At 37.6% G+C, this 25,197-nt stretch overlaps 1 non-coding gene across 1 annotated transcript; it reads right to left on the reverse strand.

Annotated features, from left to right (window-relative positions):
• Nucleotides 1-9,836: 9,836 nt before the first annotated feature.
• On the reverse strand, nt 9,837-9,943 carry LOC116859569. The gene has a single exon (XR_004381190.1). It is a non-coding gene; the product is annotated as a U6 spliceosomal RNA (small nuclear RNA).
• Between the last annotated feature and the right edge of the window lie 15,254 nt (nt 9,944-25,197).

Below are 25,197 nucleotides of genomic sequence, written 5' to 3' on the forward strand. Positions count from 1 at the left end.
AACAAAGGCAAGAAGCTAGATGAGGGCTGGGCTTTTCACAGCAGTGAATGGCTCAGTTGTTTGGAGCACAGAGCACATACAGTACAGTGGTGGGAACCAGGATTGAGAAGGCACAGTGGGGTCATTTTCTAGCTGAAAAATTTGCATAACATCAGGAACCAGTTATGAGAGATGAAATTTCAGGGGATGAGATGAACAGAACTGTACTCTAGGATGGTTATTCGACAGCACTTGGCCTACGTTGTGTAAGCCCTGAGCCTTGGCTTTTCTTTTTGTAATACAAGCAACTGACAAAAGATGGTTATCTCAAAAAAAAAAAAAAAAGAAAGAAAGAAAGAAAACATTGCCAACCACAAGACTAGATAAAGACTCAGGCCACCGCGTGCCCCACTGAGGCTCCTTTGTAATCTTGGTTGATATCAATAATTGACCATTTCGATCATTTGTCTTTTCTCTTCCTGAGCTTTAAATTTGCACTCGTATGTTTTAAATTCCCTAAGACTTAGACCCTCACCCCTGGCTCCAATAAAAGCAGAACCCTTAGCCTGTGCAAACTTCTGTGCTCGCCATGTCCTGTCCCGCTGCCCTGTGCAAACTTGCTGTGTGGCCTCAGCTGTGCTGTGTGATTTCCAGGTCTTATACTTATGTTTTTTTCAAAGTTTCCCGTTGTTGTTGAAGGGCATCTTGCAATCATAATAAGGAGCACAGGAGCTGGTCCAAACACAACACTGGGTATCAATATACTACGACTGGCACAAAACAATGTGATGGGTTGTGTAAGTGATACCAAAACTCTTTTACTCAAGCCCCAACTCTTTACATAATGTAGAAAACTTAGAGACCAGTTGGCTTCAAGACTCTTAGGAGACATTATTAAACTCATGATTCCTGGTGGCACCATAGAATCAGGATGGGCCCATCTCAAAATTAACTCAGAAAACAAAACCATAGCAAAAAATTTGATAGGTCAGTATCCTTGCATACTATTATCACATCTTTTCCAATATTTTCACATTACTTCCCTTTTTCTTTTAATAATCTGGGCCACGTTGAAAAAATTCCCAGAGCCATGAACAAAAGAGATAGGATGAGAGGGTGCTTGTGTTGGCTTTTATAAGTGACATTTGGCAAAAACTCAATTTCTTCATCTCTTAAAATGGGGTTAGTAATAGTACCTCTGAGAGTTATGAGGATTTAATGGTGTAATTCATGTAGAGTGGTTACGACCCACAAGTAAGTGCTCAGTAGATGTCAGTTGTGACTATCACCAACCTTGTTATTATTATAGGTTGTCATCACATTGGCAGGAATGTTGAAAGCAAGAGAATGGATGCATGCTCTGAGGGAATGAATGTGGAGAGACCAGAAGAGCAGGCACTAAACCATACAACCATACCGTAGGGGGGTAGAAAGAAAAAGTGAAGGCAGGAAGATAAAAAAGGAAGGCAGTAACAGGGTTACAGTAGAATTATAGAAATCAAGATGGAGTAGAAACTCCATAAAGATCAACATTATTTAATATCTCAGGTGTTAAGAAGAACAGATTCAAAGGAAAACCATTGAGTTAACCCACAGGTGACATGTGGGTAAGAGTTTTCACCAGAGCAGTGTGGAGGGAAGTTGGCTTGACCTAGAGAGTAGCTGGAGAAGAGGTAAGAGCAGCTTGCTACTGACTGGCTGCATGGGAAGCAAATAGGGATAGTACATTCTGCATTTCTGGATTTCATTCCTTCTTGCTCAGCCACTATATATACATAAGAGTTACAACACAGAGTTACAGAAAATAAAAATGAGGCCAATTTCATTTGGAGAACCAAGTCAATACCTTATGCTTAAATTAGGATAAATTCATGACTCTCCCCTCTATTCCCACCCTCGGTTTTTAAGTTAAACAGCTGCTTTTCCTCTTTATGAATTTTATTTCCAGATCCTCCCATGTGTCCGTGGCTTTCAGGAGTTACATAAGTCCTCTAGGTCCTTGATGAGTTAAGGAGGATGAGGAGGTGTGAACAAACACTGTATTCAGTGAAAGGGAGGATTTTGAAATTCTGTTCATGTGTTTTCAGTAATTGTTCCAAGTTTTCAAGGTTATTCAATGACTGGGATCCTTGTGTGATTTTCCAAGCTTTACTGGTAAGAACGATTGCAGATATTTGTTTAAGATACTGATTCCCAGGCCCTTCACATAAGGATTCTCATTCAGAAGATCATTGAAGAGACCCAGGAATGGGTATTTTTGACAACTGTCAAAAACGATTCTTACAGCTCAACAAATTTGGGAAACATTGACCTAGCTTTTGTATTTTCGTTGCTGGCAGCTGAAGAAGGCTTTTCCCCAAATTTCTAAAAATAAAATATCTTTTAAAGAGAAGTTGTCTGACTAGATAAAATACTTATATACATACTAGATGTACAGTACTGTATTATATACTTCTGTCATATTTAAAATTAAAGATGGGTAAGAATGCTCAGAAAAATTGTATATTAAATGAAATGAGGAGTAGGGGTAGAAAGGAAGGCAGTTTATTGATGCAAAAAAAAAAAAGATAGTTAAAATGTTAGAAATCTAATGTTGCAAACGGCATTTTGTAAAGTGCAAGAGCTTCAAAATCATGCCTGAAATTTTCTTTGATGTTCAGTTGTAAATGGTGACTTTGGACTAGATTTAGGGGAGAAACCAATTACGCTTTAAAGTGCTCTTGTAAAAGCCTTTAAATGAAAGAAAATCCTTATGTGTGGTTGCAGCAATTTAAATTGGAGGCTTTTAACAAATTACTAACCCTTCCCCTCTTAAAAAGTGTCTTTCATTTGAAATGAAAATTTAAGTTGTTATTTATGCTCTGTTAGCATCCTTATGTAGAGACTCAACAGCATGTTTTACATTTCCAAATTTTTATTTCTTGATTTTGCTGGAAGGAATATATTAATCCATTGATTTTTTAAAAGCGAGGTAAAACAATTGATTTTGACAAGGGCAGACGGTACTTTCTTCCTCCGCATTCTGGTAGCAAAAGATTACATTTAATAGTGATTTCGGCATGTGAGTGGCAAGGTCTAGGTTGGGTTCGGACCAAGTGCACTAACTTTACTAAAATCCTGTTCTGTTGTTTGGATTAAAAGAAACACAGGAGAAACATTTAGATCTGATACAAAAAAATAAAATCAGTAAGTATTTATGATGAAGAAGAAAGAATGGAGGAAATAGAACTTTGATTATGGGCATTGATAAACATTAGTAGGCAACTATGTCAAAAGCCATTAATCTGCTAAAAATATTACGTTTTTAGAGGTGTCTGGTCTAGGTGGCTCAGTCAGATGAGCAACCAAATCTTGATTTCAGCTCAGGTCATGATCTCAGGGTCCTGATATTGAGCTCTGAGTCAGGTCTGCTCTCAGTGGGAGTCTATTAGAGATTTTCTCTCTCTCCCTCTCTTCTGGCCATCCCCCTGCTAGCTCTCTCTCTCTCTCTGTCTCTGTCAAATAAATAAATAAATAAATAAAATCTTAAAAAATACTATGTTTTTTTTTAAAGATTTTTTTTTTTATTTGTTTATTTGACAGACAGAAATCACAAGTAGGCAGAAAGGCAGGCAGAGAGAGGAGGTGAAGTAGGCTCCCTGCCAGAGCAGAGAGCCTGATGCGGGACTCCATCCCAGGACCTTGAGATCATGACCTGAGCTGAAGGCAGAGGCTTAACCCACTGAGCCACCCAGGCGCCCCCCAAAATATTATGTTTTAAAAACTGAATTGGCTAAATTTATTATTGAGGAGGAAAAAAAAAGAAAAAGGAAAACAGAATGCATGAAGGTAACCCATAAGGGCTACAAAGCTACAGTGAACTTTGAACTCTACTCAATGAAATTAAACCCATTGTTGTTATACAACCTCCTGCTACCAGTAAATAGTGTCCATTCAGTTTACATTAATAGATCCATTGAATTTATTCTGACATCCCAATTTTTATAATTCTTTAAGAAATATTGATTGTTAACTTTTGTCTCACCTGAGCCAGAAACAACAATTTATATTCCCGTAATTATTTTCCCTTCGCAGCACCATTCCTTCTATTAAGGAATGTGTAGAGTGACTGGTAACAGAATGGTTCACAGAATTAAGTCAAAAGTTGAGACTATTTCAGGATGGTATTGGTAATATGGTCAGTGAGCTAAAATAAAATCTTCCTAGAGGTGGTGTTACCGGAATCCATGTTATCCTGTTGGATCTGTCTCCCTAAAGTTGACAAACTGATTAATAAAATACACGGCCATTAATTAATTTACAATTTTTGGCTATGCTTATCCCTTTTCCCTCCCTCTTTCTTTCTTTTTTTTTTTTTTTGTTCATTCATTTCTTTACATGGAGCAGTGGTTTCCAATCTAAGATCCTGAGGCTCCTAAATATTTTTTTGTTGGTGTTAATCTGCTCTCAAAGTTATTTTTGTTTCTCATTAATGCATCAGAGCAGCATTGGTATTTATTTATGTGTTTTGTTTGTTTATTTATCTATCCAGCTTTATTGATATGTAATTGACATACAACATTGTATAGGTTTGAGGTCTTAGTTTGACATATTTACATGTTGAGAAATTATTACCACTATATCATTAGAGAAAACCTCCAACTTCTCACACATAATTTACTTTTTTTTCACAGTGAGATCATTTAAGATATACTCTCTCACTAACTTGCAAGGAGATAATACTGTATTGTTAACCATAATCACTATGTTGTACATTGGATCCCCTGAACTTATTTATCTTATAATTGGAAGATTTTACCAGCATACCCCCATTTTCCTCACTTCTCCCCCCTCTGATAACCATCATTTGCTGTTACTATGAGTTTGCTTTTTTAAGAATTCCACAAATAAGTGAGATCATACAGTATTTATTTTCTGTCTGACTTTTTTCACATAGCATAATGACCTCAGACACATCCATGTTACTGCAAATGGAAGATCTCTTTTTTTCTAATGGCTTGAATAGTATTCCGTTGTGGTTTATAAATATTCCATTTTGTGTGTGTGTGTGTGTGTGTGTGTGTGACACTTAGGTTATTTCCATATCTTAGCTGTTGTAAATAATGGTGCAATGAACATGGGAATGCAGATATCTCCTTAAGATACTAATTTCCTGGGTGTCTGGGTGGCTCAGTGGGTTAAAGCCTCTGCCTTCAGCTCAGGTCATGACCCCAGAGTCCTCGGACCAAGCCCCGCATCGGGCTCTCTGCTTAGCGGGGAGCCTTCTTCCTCCCCCCTCTCTCTCTCTGCCTGCCTCTCTGCCTACTTGTGATCTCTGTCTGTCAAATAAATAAATAAAATATTTAAAAAAGAAAAAGATACTAATTTCCTTTCCTTTATATACCCAGAAGCAGGATTGCTGGATCATATGGTTGTTCTAGTGTTAATTTTTTCAAGAACTTCCATACCGTTTTCCATTGTGGAAAATATTCCCACCAACAAGGCATAGGATTTCCTTTTCTTCACTTCCTTGCCAACACTTGTTATTTTTTGTCTTTTTGGTAATAGCCATTTTAACAGGAGTGAAATGATATCTCATTGTAGTTTCAATTTACATTTCCCTGATGACTAGTGATGTTGGGCATCTTTTAATGTACCTGTTGGCCATTCGTATGTCTTTTTTGGAAAAATGCCTATTTAGTTTCTCTGCCTATTTTATTTTATTTTTTTTTTTAAAGATTTTATTTATTTATTTGACAGAGAGAGATCACAAGTAGACGGAGAGGCAGGCAGAGAGAGAGAGAGAGAGGGAAGCAGGCTCCCTGCTGAGCAGAGAGCCCGATGTGGGACTCGATCACAGGACCCTGAGATCATGACCTGAGCCGAAGGCAGCGGCTTAACCCACTGAGCCACCCAGGCGCCCTCTCTGCCTATTTTAATAGGATTTTATTTATTTTTTATTTGCTGTTGAGATTTTGAGTTCCTTATATATTTTAGATATTACTCCTTTAGGAATAATATGATTTACAAATATTTTTCTTCCACTCTGTAGATTGCCTTTTCATTTTGTCAATCAGTTCTTTTGCTGTGCAGAAGTTTTTTAGTTTGATGTAGTCTCACCTGTTTATTTTGCTCTTGTTGCTTGTGCTTTTGGTCTTATATCCTAAAAGTCATTGCAGACTCATTGTTGAGGAGCTTTCCCCCATGTTTTCCCTAAGTTTTATGGTTTCAGGTCTTAAGTTTTTCAATTTCTTCTAAGTTAATTTTTGTGAATGACATAAGATAGGGGTCTGATTTAATTTCTCTGCATGTGATTATCCAGTTTACTCAGCATCATTTATCAAAGAGAGTATCCTTTTATATCATCAGGTATTTTTGGCTCACTTGTGAAATATTGGTTTACCATTTATACAAAGGTTTATTTCTGAGCTCTCAATTATGTACCAGTGGTCTACATAGCTATTTTTATGCCAGCACCATATTGTTTTGATTACTGCAGCTTTTATTAACTTGAAATGAGGAGGTATGATGCTTTATCTCTTTCTCAGGAATGCTTTTACTACTCAGGGTATTTTGTTGTTCCATATGAATTTTTAGGATTTTTTTTTTTTTCTGTGAAAAATGCCACTGGAATTTTAACAGGGACTACATTGAATCTGTAGATGGCTTTGGAGTAGTTTAGACATTTAACAGTATTCTTCTGATCCACGAACACAAGATATCTTTCCATTTGTGTCTTCTTAAATGTCTTTCATCAAAGTCTTGTCATGTTTATTTTACAGCTCTTTCACCTTTCTGGTTAAATTTATTCCTAAGTATTTTATTGTTTTTGATACTATTGTGAATGGGATTTTTACAGTTTTCTTTTTCAGATTTTTGTTTTTAGAATATAGAAATGCAACTGACTTCTGTATGTTGATTTTATATTCTGCAACCTTACTGAATTCATTGATTAATTAGAACTTGTTTTTTCCTGGAGTCTTTAGGATTTTTTATATATGAGATCATATCATCTGTAAACAAAGATGGTTTTGCTTCTTCCTTTCTGATTTGGATGCCTTCTATTTCTTTTTCTTGTCTGATTGCTCTAGTGAAGATTTCAAGTACTATGCTTAATAACAGTGGTAAGAGTGGGAGCCCTTGTGTTCTTCCTGATCTGAGAGGAAAAGCTTTCAACCTTCACCATTGTGCAGGATGTTCATTTTGGACTTGTCATATCTTCCTTCATTATCTGAGGTACATTCCTTCTTAACCCAATTTGTTCAGTTTTTTGTAATGAAAGGTTGTTATATTTTGTCAAATCCTTTTTCTTCATCTTATTGACAGGATTATATGATTTTTATTTTTCATTCTATTAAAATGGTATATCACATTTATTGATTTGTGTATGTTGACACATTCTTGGATTCCAGAGATAAATTCCACTTGATCATGGTATACGATTTTTTAATGTGCTGTTGAATTCACTTTGCTAATATTTTGTTGAGAATTTTGCATTTGTATTAATCAGAGATATTGGCCTGTAGTTTTCTTTTCTTGTAGTGTCCTTACCTGGCTTTGTTATCAGGGTAGTGGTGGCCTCACAAAATGAGTGTGGGAGTCAGTTTTTTTAAGGGTTTGACAAATATTGGTGTTAATTATTTGAATTTCTAGTACAATTCACCAGGGAAACCATCTGGCCTTCACCTTTTCTTTGTTGGGAGATTTTTGATTACTCATTATTGGACTATTCAGGTTTTCTATTTTTTTCTTTTTTTCATGATTTAGTCTTGGTAGTTGTATGCTTCTGGGAATTTGGCCACTTTTTCCAGGTCATCCAATTTATTGGCATGTAATTATTTAAAGTAATTCTTAGGATCCTTTTTATTTCTGTGGTATCAGACATAATGTCTCCTCTTTCATTTATGTGATTTTATTTATTTGAGTCTTTTTTTTTTTAAGATTTTATTTATTTATTTGACAGAGATCACAAGTAGGCAGAGAAGCAGGCAGAGAGAGATAGGAGGAAACAGACTCTCTGCTGAGCAGAGAGCCTGATGCGGGGCTCGATCCCAGGACCTGGGATCATGACCTAAGCTGAAGGCAGAGGCTTTAACCCACTGAGCCACCCAGGCGCCCCTTGAGTCTTTTTTTTTTTTTTAATAAGTCTAGCTAAAGCTTTGTCAGTTTTATTTATCTTTTCAAGAAACCAGATATTAATTTCATTGATCTTTTCTAATGTTTATCTACTTTCTTATTTCATTTATTTCTGGTCTGATCTTTGTGATTTTCTTCCTTCAGAAAAATTTGGGTTGAATTTATTCTTCTTTTCCTAGTTCCTTAAAGGGTAAAATTAGGATCTTTACTTGAGATCTTTGTTTTTTTTAATGTAGGCATTTATCACCATAAACTTTCTTTTTAGAACTGCTTTTGCTGCGTCCCATAGGTTTTAGTATGCTGTTTCCATTTTTGTTTGCTTCAAGATATTTTTAATTTCTCTTTTTTATTTCTCCTTTAAGTCAGTGGTTATTAAAGAATATGTTATTTAACTTCCATAAATTAGTGAATTTTGCAGATTTCCTCCATATTTATTTCGAGTTTCATACCATTGTGGTCAGAAAAGGTGGTTGATTTTAATCTTTTAATCTTTTTAAATTTGCTAAGACTTGTTTTGTGAACTCTCTTTTGCTCCAGAGAATATTCTGTGTGCTTGAGAAAAGTACGTGTTCTGCTGTTGTAATGACTGTTCTTTATATGTCTACTAGGTCTAAAGTATGTATGGAATATCTGTTGGTCTAAAGTGTAGTTCAAGTCCATTCTGTCCATATTTATTATTTTTCTGGATGATCTCCCAAGCTCCTAAGGAATCCATGAATGTAAGAATGGGAAGTCAGGTGTGGTGATATCCAAAAATTGTATTTAATATTTTAAAAAATGTCAACAAATTATATGTTCATACTAGATAAAGCTACACAGATTAAAAAAAACTGTGGCTGAATTTCTTTATTTCTATTCAGTATTAAGTCAACAGAGTATAATAATGTTGGTTATCTCATATTGATTAGAATCTCTAATGCATAGACTTATATGTCTTTGATTAATTAAAAATAAAGTAGGAAACAAAGGAAGTAAATATACTTTCTTTAAAAAAGGGTTTTTAAATATGGAATGGAGAAGAGGTGAATTAAAAATGATTCTTGGTGACAAAAGGTTAGGAGCTACTGATTTAGAAAATTGTACCCAAAAAGCAAAATCTATACATGGCCACCAGGCAATGTTCCCATTTCTTTAAATAAAGTTTTATTGGAATATAGCCATGTGCTATGGCTGCTTTCCTACGTGATACAATGACAGAGTTCCATAGTTGCTACAGAGACTTTGTGACTGGCAAAGCCTAAAATATTTATCACCTAGCCCTTTTCAGAGGTTTACCCTATCCTGGAGTATTTCCTGCCCAAAGTAAGACACAGTAGGAGGAATTAAGACATTTAGGTGCTCCCTTAGTTGATCTCCACTAACTGCTTTGCTCAATAAACCAACGTTCTCTGGTATTCCTGTTAAACCTACTAACTAATATCCACTATAAGCTGAAAACTGTTGAGCTACTCTTTTTCTAAAAATCTACTCTTTTAAAAAAATTTTTTTAAATTTTTTTATAAACATATAATGTATTTTTATCCCCAGGGGTACAGGTCTGTGAATTGCCAGGTTTACACATTTCACAGCACTCACCATAGCACATACCCTCCCCAATGTCCATAACCCCATCACCCTCTCCCTATCCCCCTCCCCCCAGCAACTCTCAGCCTGTTTTGTGAGATTGAGTCTTTTATGGTTTGTCTCCCTTCCGATCCCATCTTCTTTCATTTTTTCTTTTCCTACCCCCTATTTTATTGCATAAAAATATGGAACGCTTCACGAATTTGTGTGTCATCCTTGAGCAGGGGCCATGCTAATCTTCTCTGTACCGTTCCAATTTTAGTATATGTGCTGCCGAAGTGAGCACTAAAAATCTACTCTTAATGCCCATATATTTCTGCTCCTATCATATACCTTGTACATTTTCTAAGACACACTTGTGTTTGTCCCCACTTGTGTTTATGTCATTTGTTCCTGCTGTCATAATTATATCATTTAATTAAATATTATGTAAGTTGAGAAAATGAATAAAATAGGAGTATTGGTTCTCTGAAAAATAAGCTGGATGCATTAGAAAGATGAAACAATAAAACAGTTGCTCCTAGATTAAATTGTAGGCAAGACAACTGGAAACAAATGGGAAAAACTGTAAAATCTGTGACTCAGTTTGTGGACTGCTTTGCCCCAGTTTTCACTATATAGAATGTGAAGCTCGAAATCAGGGACAATGCATCACTGGGCTGGTTTCTGCAAGAAATGCCAGTGAGTCAACCTAAGGCTTTGACCCTGTAACAAAATATTGGCAAATTTATTTACACATGTAGCTTTTAAGTTAAACACTTTTATAGGTATATGTGTAATACTTTCTAGGATTCCTCCTCTTAACTGAAATGTTTAATTAATCTACCCATTACTGGTCCCACTCTTACTGAATAAAAGTGTTTCTTCCATTTTTGTTAACCAAAAATTTACCTTGATGAGGATGGAATTATAAATAAATAATTTATTTGAGCCCAAGTGTTTATAGTAATAGACCTCAGCTGTTAACGAACTTTAATATGCCTAAAAATCACTTGAAAAGCTTACTAACAATCCAGATTTTTTTTTTTTTCCGAGAGAGAGATTGAGCACAAATGATGTGATGTAGAGGGAAAGAGAGAAGGAGAATCAAGCTTAGTGTGGAGCTTGTCATGACCCAGAGATCATGACCTGAGCTGAAATCAAGTCAGATGCTTAACTGGCTGAGCCATCCAGGCACCCAGAGAATGCAGATTCTTGGGCTTTAAGACTTTGATTTCAACTCATTCCGTAGGTTTAGTGGGGAACAGGAATTACATTTTTTGTAATATCAAAGGAAAATTGTTTAAGAGGGTAATCATGCTTTACTTACAAATATATAAGAACACTTGTCAAAAAATTTTATTTAACTGATTATTTTTATTTATTTATTAATTAAATTATTATTTATATATTTTATTTATATATTTATTTATATATTATATAATATATTATAAATATATATTTATTTATATATTTAATAAATTATTTATTAAAATTATTTATTTTGTTTATTATTATTATTTTATTTAACTGATTTATTAACTGATTTAACTTATTAATTAATGAACAATCTAGTAAAATGCTACAATGAGTTCTATGGAGAATTCAAAGGTCTGCACATATCTAGGCAGTAAGGCACACTGAAATGGATTTGCTTCCATAGATTCAAAACTGACTTCTTGATGTAAGATGGAAGGAGGAAAAATATTGATTCTACTTCCATCAGAAGTCAGTCATTTTCAATTCTATAGACAAGAATCATTTGTAGTACTACCAGTGATTTGCAATTTATAGAAATTAGAAATAGCTCAAAGACAAGAAAGGCCCAGGGACCCCATAGAATCAGATAACCCCAAAGGTTGTGCTAGACAAGGTAGAATTTTCCATTAAAGACAGCTGGTCATCTCTTTGGTCCATCTGAAATTCTTTCACAATTTTCCCCTACAATACTTTGCTCTGGCAATTCTAATACTTTGTGGTTATGGTTAGGGTTAGATGGGTCATGATCTGAGGTATCCTTTTAACAGCCTGTAATCAAGGCTGTTGAATTATTTCCCCCATTAGAGAGCATACTAACATGTCCACATAGTTAAATATGATGAAAACAGCTTACCATCTGTAAGTAGCTTTGGAGTTCCTGATTTTCTTAAGGTTATTAATATTTCTGGGGAATCTACCATATGTCAAGCAATGTATTATGTGTTGTAATTTAATACTCCATTGACTTTTACTTCCACTTCAATTGAGCTACACACTCCCATGGCTATAAACTTAACTCTTCAATAACTGAGACCTACTCTCAGTGTGGTGGTATCTAATGTCCTTGTTCTTTCTGACTCTCCCTTTTCTTACGGCCAATTCACCTTCTCTTCTATCTTACTGAGTCCCCAGTGTCCTGACCATTCCTTTTTCTAACAAGAATTTGGCTCCTCTTAGATTTTTTTTTCCCTTCCCTAATTAACCTAAATACATCCCTCCAACCCTACTCCTTCCTTCACTTCTAATGCATTGTTTCTTTGTATTTCTGCCATATCTACCATGCCAAGTGACCTAACCTGGCTATTTACAAACTATAAATCTTAATTTCCCAGAAAATGGGGCTAATAATAATAATTGCCTCCTAGGAATGTTAAGTTAAGCTCCCCATATTAAATGAAGGTAACTTTTTGAAATACATTGGTGAGATTTTTCTTTGCTCTGTTTGGACATTTCCTTTGCTCAGCCAGAAGTATCCATTGTCATGGAAAACATTAGGATTGTGACAGTAGAAATTAAAAGTAGGTAGGAACTTACTAAAATTAAGCATTCTCCTTGTCAATTCCAAAATAAGAACTCGAAACCTGTAACAAGACAATAATTCTCAGAAACAATTTATTGAGGTTGATATGGGTTTTAAAATCCCATAGGGCTCTGTTTGCATATTCAAGAGTCAAGTTTGGCCATACACCATTCTGTTAGGATTTCACTGTAGATTTTATTTAGTTAGAAAGGGTGGAAGTGTCAAAGAAAAAGAAATTGCACAACACAAAGTTAAACCAGTAAGGAAGACTTTATGCAAGGCTGTTGCAGTAGGGGAGAGAGCTGAGAATCCAGTCTGAATTCAAGTTCACTGAAACAAAGGGTCATGAGGATTTTACGAGGTAGGGGGCAAGGGAGATCATGGGCCATCTGTGTTTGCTATTTGGGTTAAACCAAAGGAAAAATAAGCTTTCTTGTATCTCCATAACAGGAGGTAGTTTTATAACTTGGAACAAAGCACCCATCAAATTTAGGCCCCCACCCTCCCATAGAGACTGGGAGATAGGAATGCTATCTCTCCTGAGGATTGCATTTCAAAGGCATGGCTCCCAGATCCTTGAGAAAGACATTCCTGAGTTGTAAAAGTGGCAGGAGGCTTTAAAAATGATTTTTTTCTCAAAAGGATAGAAATAATTTATAGTTATAAGTTTTCTAAAGTAAATATTCTAAGAAAAGGGAGGTCCAGGACCTGGTGTCAGGAAGAAGTCTGTCTTAAGTGTAGTCAGGGTGAGGGGAATGTCTTGGTTAAAGGTATGATATATGGAGCAATTCCCATGGGACAAGAGGAGGAGCAAAGCCTTCCACTGTGGAAGAAGTGGGAAGTTATAAGGGCATGTGACCATAGGGTGTACTGCCTGGATCTTGGATGAGGTACCCAGCCCCTTCTGGGACTTAGTCAAACAGATAGTAAATGGCGGACAGATAAAAGGTCAGGTTATACATTTTGGTGTTTTGCTTTTCTGCTACATGCAGGTGGCATAGGAGGGATAGAGCAACAAGGACAGAGAAATGTAAGCTTTGAGCCCCAGGCTGGAGAACCAGTATTCCTTTACGCCTTGGTTAGAAAGTGACTTCCAAATGTTCTGAGGAGTCAGTCAGTGGTCCCTGGAAGCAGGTGCACTGCGGGGAGGAGAGTTGATAGGATAAAGCAGAGGTTGGGGACTTTGTTGACTGGTGGACAGGAGGAAGAGTTCAGGAGTGTGGAGGTAGAGTCTGAGCTCTCATTTCCTTCCCTTTCCTTTTGTGCTGTTGTTGCTGGAATCTGCTTTTTAGATTATGATATTACCATAAATTAGGAATCGTGTGAATCAACATCACTGATACCTGTCTGATTAAAGCCTTTTTTTGTCGGTCTTCTAAGTTTGGGTACATCCAAAGAAATCTGTATCATTTTTTCCCCACCCAAATTTGGAATTGAGTCCATGTAGCTATGCTTATGTGATGTGTCCCCCTGAAAACATTTTGGGGATCATTTATAAATCTCTAGAAGCAAGGCTATGCTCTCCTTGAAATATAAATGTGACACTATTTGTTTTGGAGAAAGGGCTATACAAACCTAAAAAAAATTGTATTTTTAATACAACTAGATATTACTTGAGGAAAATGTATCTACTTTCTTATTTGTCCACAAGGTGCTGCTGTTTCCTTTCTAGTAACACAAGGCAGCAGATCCCAGGAACACAAGGTACTTGAAAAAATTACCATAGTTCCTCTTCTATAATTATTTAGTTTTTAGGATGATACTAGGTTTGTCCCATAGAAGGAATGTGTAGGGTTTTTCTTATAGAAACATTATTTTTAGCAATAAGGTCAAAATTGAACATTGTCAGAGTGAAGATTTCCCTTTTTCCCTTGTAATTTCATTTATAACAATTATATTTTTAGTGATACTAACAGCCTTATAAAAACATCATTATATTATATACCCAATGACTGTGAAATCATCTGCCTTGAAGCACAGCGAAATCATCAATCAGCAAACTGGGTCTAAAATGGGGCCGTTTTAAGAAAGCTATTTACACTGTAATTTGCAAGTTGATTTTTTTTTTTTGAAATTAAAACATTTCTAAAATGTACTAACTATGATTGTTTAAAAAAAGTAATGGCTCTTTTTATGGTAAGGAAATAAATTGAACCTCTGTGCTAGAAAGTGCAGAAAACAAATCAGCTTTCTTTATAAATAGATTTTACTGCTGGTTTAGAAATTACCTTATGTGCTTTTTAGATGATGGAAAAAGGAAATCAGCTTCTGTTTGCACTGTGCATGCAGCCTATTTGCTGTGTCACTTTCCAGAGGATTATGGAATGTTGGGGAGGTCAGGATGCTTGAAAGTAGCAAAGTGAGAAAATGGAAATGAAGCAAGCCTAGTTTTTGAATATATGTACTGATGGAGTTGAGGGGAAACCCTGGACTTGGAGCCAGCAGATCATGTTCTGACTTTGACAGAGTCACTGGTGGCTACAGCAGGCCTGGCACTCCGTGAAGGCCAAGGCTGACTGGGACTTAGGCTGGCTAGCACTGGAACAGAGAGACAGGCCACTCGCCAGAGGTTATAGCCAAATGTTCACTGCTCAGAGCTAAACACAGTGTTCATGTGCATCCCAGGGGCAACACTGACACCAAAATCTGGGCTTTCTGGCTGAATCTGTGACCTCATTCTGAGGCGTTTTAATTTCATTACAAATGTTCTTTGATTGTCTGAGTCAGACAGAAGACCCCACAGTAGCTGAGACAGACTCTTCAGGAATGTGAGCTGAAGCGTTGGCTCCACGGAGAAGAGCTTGGGAGGAGGGAGGAAACGGCATTTCAGGATGGGAGGTGACTCTAACTAAACCTGATTTCTAAAAAAGGAGAATCCTTAGATCTTGGTCTGCTTGGGCTGCGATAACACGTTCTCATAGACGGGGAGTCTTAGACAATTAAAGTTTATTTCTCTCATTTCTAGAGGCTGGGAAGTCTAAGATCAAGGTAGATCCAGTGCCTGGCGAGACCTGCTTCTCTGTTTGCCGGTGGCCGTCTTGTGTCCTCGCATGGCCGAGAGGGCTCTAGTCTCTTTCTCTTCTTCTTTTAAAAAAAAAAATTTTTTTTTTTATTAAGATATAATATATAATTAGCTCCAGGGGTACAGGTCTGTGAATCGCCAGGTTTACACACTTCATAGCACATACCTTTCCCAATGTCCATAACCCCACCACCCTCTCTCCCTACCGTCCCCGCAACCCTGTTTGTTTTGTGAGATGAAGAGTCTCTCGTGGTTTGTCTCCCTTCCAATCCAATCTTGTTTCATTTATTCTTTTCCTACCCCCAAGTCCCCCATGTTGCCTCTCAACTTCCTCATATCAGGGAGATCATATGATAGTTGTCTTTCTCCGATTGACTTATTTCTCTTCTTTTAAGAACATTAATCCCGTTGTGCATTCCCTATCTCAAGACCTCATCTAAATCTAAGAATCTCCCTGAAGCCCAACTTCCTAATACCACCCATTGTAGGTTAGGGCTTCACACTATGAATTTTGGGAGGACACAAGCATGGAGTTCATAGCATATCTGATAACAACCAATGTCGCCTGGATAAAAATCTAGCTCCTAGACCAAGACTTAAAATTATGCCTTGATTCTTGTCCAAGCTCTCTGTCTGGACTTGTTAAAAACAAAGCACACGACTATTTCCTCTGAAGATTTGTTTATTCTTACCCTATTATATTCATAGGATTTTTTCCGAATGACATCCACAAGACTCCTAATAGCTTAATCTGTTATAGGAGCCCTTATAGCACGGTTGGTAAAAGCATGTGCTTTGAAATGATACAGTAGAATTTATGAATAAAGTTAATGCTCAGGGCTTTATATACATTATTTAATTTAATCCACATGAAACCCTGTTGTTGGCCACTCTTGCTGGTCCAGTTTTGCAGAGAAACTAAATTTGAGAGAGTTGCCTGAGGTTGCACAGTTAATAAGTGGTATAGCTGGGATTTGAATCAAGTCTATCTGATTCCAGGACCTATTTACCATTCTCCTACAATACTTTTTAAGTCCCTGGGAATGCTAACATCTTTTCATTGCAAATCTCACTCCTTTTCGGGTAGCAGCTCTATTAATCTGTGAAAAGGGCACCACAGCACAGATGAGAAATTCTTTGAAATCTTTAACATTCATGGTGAGATAAGAACCAGTTCTGCGGTATTGCCATTGCATAAGCATCAGTCGAAGGCTTCCTCTTTCACCAAACATACAATCAAAAATAGGAAAACAAAAACCAAAAAAACTGCAAAGCCTAGGCAAGCTCCCCTGGCATCACTGAGACCAGTCTCTGGCTGGCTGTCTTCCTGGTCCTCCTCTCTGATAGGTGTTTCAGTCCTCTCACACTGGAGTGGCCAGATCTAAGACAGGGTTTGGGTTTGGGGAGAAGTAGATAGAGGAGGTCTCTGGCCTGCTTTGGCAATAGACCACGTTAGTAACAAAATCCTTCCAACCTTAAGCTTAGCTCATTAGACCTCTTTCCGTATTGGCAGAAAATCTCTGGGTGGTAATAAAGTGTTATTTATATATCTTTCTTAGGGACGTCATGGGGAAATTTGTTCCCTGCCGGATACCGTCTTAATCACTTGGATTATAACAAATTTTATTTCCTTTGTGGAACTGCAATCTAAATGGAGTTTTGAGAAACAAGTATGGTGAAAGAATTATGTTATGTAAATCCTTAATCAGCTTCTTGTAAGGACATGTTGTTCCCCCACCCCCACCCCACCCCTTTGTTCTTCAAGTTCTAGACTTTCATAAAGGTGACATTTTGGTCTGAGGCAGACTTCCTGATTGATTTGCAGTAAATTAGACCACCACCTATAGGACCGCTGGGAACCCTCTCTTGTCTGTCAGAAATCCCACTGTTTGGACATGAGAGCTTGAAAGGCTAGTAATATTTTTTTTCAATGTTAAGTACTGGCCACATTAAGTAATTTTGAGTATCTTCACATTCCACCCCCCACAATAATACTCTTGAGGTACAGGTTACTAGTTCCATTTTAGAGATGACAAAAACCTAGGTTCAGAGAGACTAAGAACTGCAAGTAGGAAAAGATGGTGCTGAGGTTTGTAGCACTTTTGTCTAATTCTGGACCACCACCTTTGGCCATCTCTTCACCAGAGAGTTCTTTCTTTGATTCTTCAGAGTGCTTAGTTTTCAGGAATTAATCTTCAACTGTAGATTTCACAAGCGGGAAAACTACCACTTTAAACTTTGCCGCTGAAAGTGGAGGTTTGGAGCTTGAGAGATGCGTGGTGGGGGGCGGGGCTGTTCATTGATAAACATCACGTAATTTGTGGAGTTCTGAAAGACTGTCTCCAAATTCTTGGTCTCGTTGACTTGCCATGTTTGTTCAAATGTCATGCTACTTTCCCTTTTGGGTTAAATAAAATAATTTCTATGAAAACTTAAAAAAAAGACAGAGAAAGGACTGAGAGAGATGAAAAAAGCCACCTCAGATTTTACGTTTAGGTCTCAGAGGTTTGCTCAACCTAAACGGACCTCGGTTCAATTTGAAGTAGGCAGAGCTGAGTTCGGTAATCGTTAGCAAATCTGTCAGTGTGCAGTGTTCATGAAACCATGAGTAGGAGTGTAACCAAACTCAAGGGGCTCACTGCTTGGAGTGCATCAAACTGAACACAACCCAAGAAGTGCTGGAAACAAAGGAATTTGTATTACTTGTGATAAGTTAGGAGACAGGGAGATAACTCTTAAAGCACTGTCTGCCCATAGGGTTAATACAGGAAGCTTTCATTCAGTGTTTTAGGGGGTAGAGGCAGGGAGCTTGCATACACATTAAGGAACTTACTTAGGCACTTCTGGTTCAATTGTGCACGCTTAGTGTGTCAACATGCTAGTGCATTCATCGTAGGCTCAAAAAATGGCAGAAAACCCCACCCACAGGAGGAGATCTTTGTATTATAATGAGCTAAAGGTAACTTCGGGACTCTTCAGGAGGGCTTGTGTGCAGATAGTCAGCTCCAATCCAGCTCAGACTGGCTCATATAGGGGCTGTCAGGGGAGACACACCTAGCTAGGGGCTATTAGGTGAAACACCCAGCTGGGCCTTTTCTTGGCTGCAACTGTTGGTTCTGCTAAACAAAACACATTCATTCCCAGCTTTTGTCCTTTCCCTTTCTCCCTTCTGCTGATAGCTTTCGGTCCTCTTATTTGAGTAACTTCCTGTTGCATCCTAGCTAACGAAAGTTCACTTCACAGATTTACAGAATGAGTTAGTTAGTTGTATAGTCCAAAGGGAAACAGACACAGCACTGCTCAGTTTTGACAGGGACAGAAGACAAGTCTGGTGATAGTGAGCCTGGGCAGGTCATCATAAAGCAGGCAGGTGCTGGGGAAGGTGCTGCCAGGAGTCTAGGGAACTGTCCACATTTGGGTTAGCTGAAGATCACAAAAATCAACCCTGCTTTCTTCAAATGCTTTTCACGCCTGCTGGAGTTAAACAGAGCTCTGACAAGGACCATACTGCGGCCTGAGTCACCAGCTGCCTTCCCTCATCAATATGTTGGCTAGAGGCTATGCACTTGGGGACAATTTGCCTAGCTTTCTTGATCCATCCCAGAAAACTTGCTTTTGAAGTGGTTTGGAAAGCTTCAAAAGAAACGTGCTTCGTGGAATTGGTATTGCTGCCAAACAGAAAAGATTCTGCTTTTCATCAGCTGTTTGCTTCAGCAATCTGTGTCTCTCCAGCACCTACTGTCCATGGCCTTGGTTTGCTGGCATGTAGACAGTGAAGCTGAAGCTGAAGAACAGCAAAGGGTCTCCTGACCCCGTCACTTCCAGGCTGGGCTAGGACTAGGCTTATAGATGTTCAGCTGCTTGAACGAAGGTAAGTTGGAGATCTACGGCAATTCTTTTAACATGAGGCTGGATATTCTTTATAGTTTCCCCAGACGCGGGAATTGGCAGGGCTTGAAAAAAAAAATCACTGGCAGGAAGTTCATTTTCTTTATTGCTACCTCCCCAGCCATAAAACTAAAAGCTTTTTACCTAAATCATGTTTGCTATCTCATGGGAGTGGGAGATCATTTTCTTCAGAGTTTTTCCCAGTTGGAGTTTTTACTCTTAGGATTCCATATATTTAATAGTCCACTTGAATTTGAAGAGCTTTTCTAACTGATGGTTCTTCTATTCCCTGCCCCCCTCTTCTGATTTTGTGTCATTTTCATTTCCTTTCCCCCACCCCTAGTCTCAGATTCATGAGAGTGAAATCCTTTCATTTTGAACTTCATCATTTTTCACTTAATTAGAACTTCATTCACCTATTGTGCTAGCTTTAATTTAATCCCTCCAAAAAAAATTTTCCTCTATTTGAATTTCCTGTTTGACCTAAACCTTATTTTACTCATGCAAATAAGCAGAAAAGGGAACCTCTCCTTGTGTTTTGTGATTTGGGTAGCAAAACACTTTGAGGGGGCTGACCCTCTGATGTATACTTTGTTATTAAGTAAAAATCTGACAAAGAATTTTCTAATTTTTAAGATTTAAAAATATAATAACTGACACTGTATCTAATTTGGTCTACATTTCTGGTGTGAAATAATGTCAGGAGCCCTGTGATCTAAAGCTAACACAGTGACTGACCCACTGTATGACCTCAGGCAAACTATTTCATCTTTCTAGACCTTATTTCTTCATATGCAAAATATAGATAGCTTCGTCTGCTGCACTTAAGTCACAGAGTGAACGTCTTAGATAATGTACAACCAAATTTATTAAAAAGCATAAAGCTCTGTAATTAAGTGTAATATTACCTGTCATTTGTAAGCTTCTACAATCCTAGGGCCATGGAAGAAGTATCCTTCTGGTAAAAGATCCCTCTACAGGATTTCTACAGGATCTCTGGGTTCATTCTTTTCCTGGCTTTTCAGGGATTCTGTTCATTATTTTTCCATTTCTCATCCACAGTTCAATCTCTTGCCTTCTTGATGTATTCTGTCAGCCTGCAAATATAAATCTTTCTTTCTTTCCTTTTTTTTTTTTTAAAGATTTTATTTATTTATTTGACAGGCAGAGATCACAAGAAGGCATAGAGGTAGGCAGAGAAAGAGGAGGAAGCAGGCTCCCTGCTGAGCAGAGAGCCCGATTTGGGGCTCGATCCCAGGACACTGAGATCATGACCTGAGCCGAAGGCAGAGACTTAACCTACTGAGCCACCCAGGTGCCCCCAAATATAAATCTCTCATTTAAAAAATGTTATCTTCCATCTTGGAGAGATCTTCCTTTGACTCTGCATGCCTTTCTAGCTACTGAGCCATCTATCTTCTTCCTTCATGCCAAATTATCCTGAAGAATATTCCACTTTTACTACCTCCCCTTCCTCATTTCCCGTTCACTCTTTTATCCACGCCAACTTGACTTTCACTTTCACCGAGTCCATTGCATTACTTTTGCTAAGGTCACTATATTAGCTTGCTAGGGTTGCCATAACAAAATACCATGGACAAGGTTGCTTAAATAACAGAAATTTATGTTCTCACAGTTCTAGAGGCTGGAAGTTCAAGATCAAGGTATCCTCAGGTTTAGTTTCCTTTGAGGCCGCTCTTCTTGACATAATGTGTCCTTTTCTCACTGTGTCCTCACATTGTCCTCCCTCTGTCGGTGTCCTAATCTTCTCTTCTTATAGGACACCAGTCATTGATTAGGGTCTACTTACAAGACCTCACTTAAACTTAATTACCTCTGTAAATACCCTATCTCCAAATATAGTCACATTCTTTGGTACTGGGGTTAGGCCTTCAATATGTGAACTTTGAAGGAACACAAGTGAGTCCATAAAGTCCCTAATAGCTTTTCTGTTTTTAAGTCCAGTGGGATCTCAGGAACACTCAGCGGAGTGGACCTCTTCCTCTAGCTTAAAACCTCTTTTTCAGGGGGCTTGTTTGGTACTCTATACTTGGCTCCTTTTCTTAGGCTAACTCAGACTTTCCCCCCATCTCCTCCTTCTGTGTCTCCAATCTCAATCTACTCAGGCTCAAAGTAAGAATTTATTAATTCCTATGTTTTTAAATATAATTTAAATTATCATGACTTCCAAATATAAATTTGTCCTATAGACCTCTCCTGCTAAGTGCTGAAACATTATGTTCAAATCCTTTCTTAAAACTCCCTCTTGGATTTTCATAGGCATTCCTAAACCAGAACTCAGAACTCTTGAGTTCTGCCCTCAAACTTATGCCTCTTCCTATATCTATTCCTTCCTATTTATTTCTTCTCCAGTTTTATTGTTCTTCATAGAAATTGCTTTCTTTTACTTACTTGCTTCTGCCAGAAATAACAAATAATAAACCTTGATGCTTCCTTGTTCCTGCCACACTTCTACCATAACTGTTTGCAATCCAGCTCTGCTATTCTACCTCAAAAACATATGCTACAATAATCTTCTCCTGCCATCCCCCTTGACATCTCCCACTTGGTCTGCAAACATAAACTCCTCTTTCTAGCTTTGTACCCTTCCACTACCTTCTCTACAGACCATTCAGAGAGATAATTTAAAGATTTCAATTAGATCGTGTCTCTTCTCTGTTTAAATATCGTTAACGGTTTCCCACTCACAAGGTAATTCTGCTAGATTGCAGGCTCTAAGGATATAGGGACTAGGTTTGCCTTCTTTATTGCTATTTACTCTGAGCCTAGCCTAGTGCCTAGTATCTAGTAGGCACTTAACACATTCTATCTAACTTTTCAGCCTCATCTCTCACACCAGCACTCATCTGTCTCAATCACATTGCTCTTTTCTCAGATCTGTGAGCTCAGTCGGGGTTGCCTGAGCTGTGATACACTCAATCTCCCTTGTTGGCTAGCATTCACTTGTATCCTTGCTACATCATATGGTGTCCAACCCAGCAACATGGGCATCTGGGGATGCTTGTTAGGACTCAGGTTCCACTCTAGCCCTCATGAATCAGAGTCTGCACTAAAAGTCTTCAGGTGAGTCATGTACATAGGAAAATTTGAGAAGCTCTGCTTTAGATCTCATCCTAAGTGTTAGTTCTTTAGAGAGAACTTCCTCAACTGGCCAGTATACATTAAGTCACCTAATGGATTCACTGACAGCATCTGTGGCACCCACAAGGAAAAGAAAGTGAAGTATAAGGGAGGAAGCTGGGAGAGGTGAAGCCTGCCAATCAGAAGCTGTTTATTTTGAATTTTACCTAAGGTTGACCTTTCAAAATTTGGGTTTACATAGAGGGATGTGAAATCTGTGAATCGTTTAATCTGAACAAACTGAAAATTGCTGGAAGTTTTCTTTGTTTTAACAAATTTTTGACTTTGCTCTGAAAAACCACTTTATATAGTTGTTTTGTTTTGATTGGCCACATTGTGACACCATAGAATAAACACGTATCGGCAAGCCGCAATTTGTTTGGGTTTTCCAATATTTCATTGATCCATGGTTGTGGAGCACATTGTAGAAAGTCCAACTTGAACACCTATTCTTTAATGTAGTTTGATTTTTAGCTTTGTTGCAAGTCAATTGTTTAGTGTTTTGTTGCAGGCTCCTTGGATATTAAATAGTCGACGGATCGGTTTGTGGTTCTTGGAGCTTCATGTCAGATGCCCAGTAATACGATGATTGCAGATCTTCAGCATTTCACAAAGGATGCGTAATGAGCACTCAACCAGTGAAGTAATCCATGGTTGTGACTGAGAGATGAAAGAAAACACACTAATTAAAAATAAACACCTTCATTGCTTATCTCCGGAAGCATTTCTAAGGTGTCCTACATGTACACTTTACTTGCAAAATATTTTGTTACCACTATTTGCCAAGTATTTCAGGATTTTATGGTACCAGAGCAGTCTATTAATTTAACTGGACACCTTGTTGGAGTTATTCAATAAACTAAAACTCTTGGCAGAGCTATAATTTTAAAGTGTAATCCCACTGGTTCCATGAGCGTTACAGCTGCTCCTTGTTTTTTTAATAATAGAACTGATGAGAACTTCATTTGAAAGGAAAGCTGGGTGCAGGTGCAGTGCTATTTAGATGTAATCGAGGACACATTTGACATCTGTTGCAAGATCTATAGGTAAAGCAAAACTGAAGTTAAAATCAGCCCTTTGTCAAAGCTACATAGTTTAAAAACGTCACAGGGCTTTCCTGGACACTGAGGGAGGAAGTTTAGTAGAAATCTAAGGGGATGAGAGAGGGACCAACATTTGTTGATTGCTTTTTATTGGGCACTCATTTAATCATCACATCAACCCTTAAAGTTAGATTTTATTTTTCATTTTACCCGGATGAAAAATTGAGCCTCGGACCCATGCCCCATGCTTTTTTGGTTTTGTTTTGTTTTGTTCCCCCTCGTTACACATTAGAATCACAGGAGGGGCATTAAAAAAACACATTTTTATACTCATTAGGATGACTATTATTTAAAAAAAAACAGAAAACAACAAGTGTGAGCAATGATGTGGAGAAATTGGAACACTTATGCTTGGCTGGTGAGAGTGTAAAATGGTAGAGCTGCTGTGGAAAATAGTATGCTGGTTCCTGAAAAAGTTAAACATAGAATTACCATATGATTCACCAATCCCACTCATAGATGGATATATATGTAAAGGAGTTGAAAACAGGGATTCAAACAGGTATAGCACACCCATTTTCATAGCAACATTATTCACAATAGGCAAAAGGTAGAAATAACCCAAATGTTCACTGATGGATAAATGAATAAACAAAAGGTGGTATATATACACAATGGAATATTACTCAGCCATAAAAAGGGATGAAAAAAAATTTTAAGTTTTTATTTAAATTCCAATTGATTAACATGCAAGGTTATATTAGTTACAGGTATACAATTAGTACAATTAGTTCCATACAACACCTGATGCTCATCACAGGTGCTCTCCTTAACCCCTATCACCTGTTTCACCCATTGCCCAACCCACCTCCCCACTGGTAACCATCAGTTTGTTCTCTACAGCTCAGAGTCTGTTTCTTGGTTTGCCTCTCTCTCTTCTTCTCTCTCTCTCGTTTCCTTTTGCTCACTTGTTTTGTTTCTTAAATTCCACATATGAGTGAAATCATATGGTATTTGTCTTTCTCTGACTTATTTTGCTTATAATAATACTCTCTAGCTCCATCTATGTTGTTGCAAATGGCAAGATTTCATTCTTTTTATGGCTAAGTAATATTCCATCATATATCATCTCTCTCTCTCTCTTTTTAAAATCTATTCATTAGTTGACGGATACTTAGGCTATTTCCATAGTTTGGCTATTGTAGATAATGCTGCTATAAACACTGAGGTGCATGTATCCCTTTGAATTAGCATTTTTGCATTCTTTAGGTAAACACCTAGTAGTGCAATTGCTGGATTGTGGCATAGTTCTATTTGCAACTTTTTGAGGAAACTCTATACGGTTCTCCAGATTGGCTGCACTAGTTTGCATTCCCAACAACAGTGCAGGAGGGTTCCCCTTTCTCCACAGCCTTGCCAACATCTGTTGTTTCTTGTACTGTTGATTGTAGCCATTCTGACAGGTGTAAGGGGATATGTCATTGTAGTTTTAATTTGCAGTCTCCTGATGATGAGTGATGTTCAGCATCTTTTCATGTGTCTGTCAGTTATCTGTATGTCTTCTTTGGAAAAATGTCTATTCATGTCTTCTGCCCATTTCTTAACTGGATTATTTGTTTTTTGGGTGTTGAGTTTTATACGTTCTTTATATATTTTGGATACTAACCCTTTATTGGATATGTCATTTG

The sequence above is a fragment of the Lontra canadensis genome, unplaced genomic scaffold (assembly GCF_010015895.1).
Source record: "Lontra canadensis isolate GAN:19392208 unplaced genomic scaffold, GSC_riverotter_1.0 scaffold159, whole genome shotgun sequence".
Classification (NCBI taxonomy): Eukaryota; Metazoa; Chordata; class Mammalia; order Carnivora; family Mustelidae; genus Lontra; species Lontra canadensis.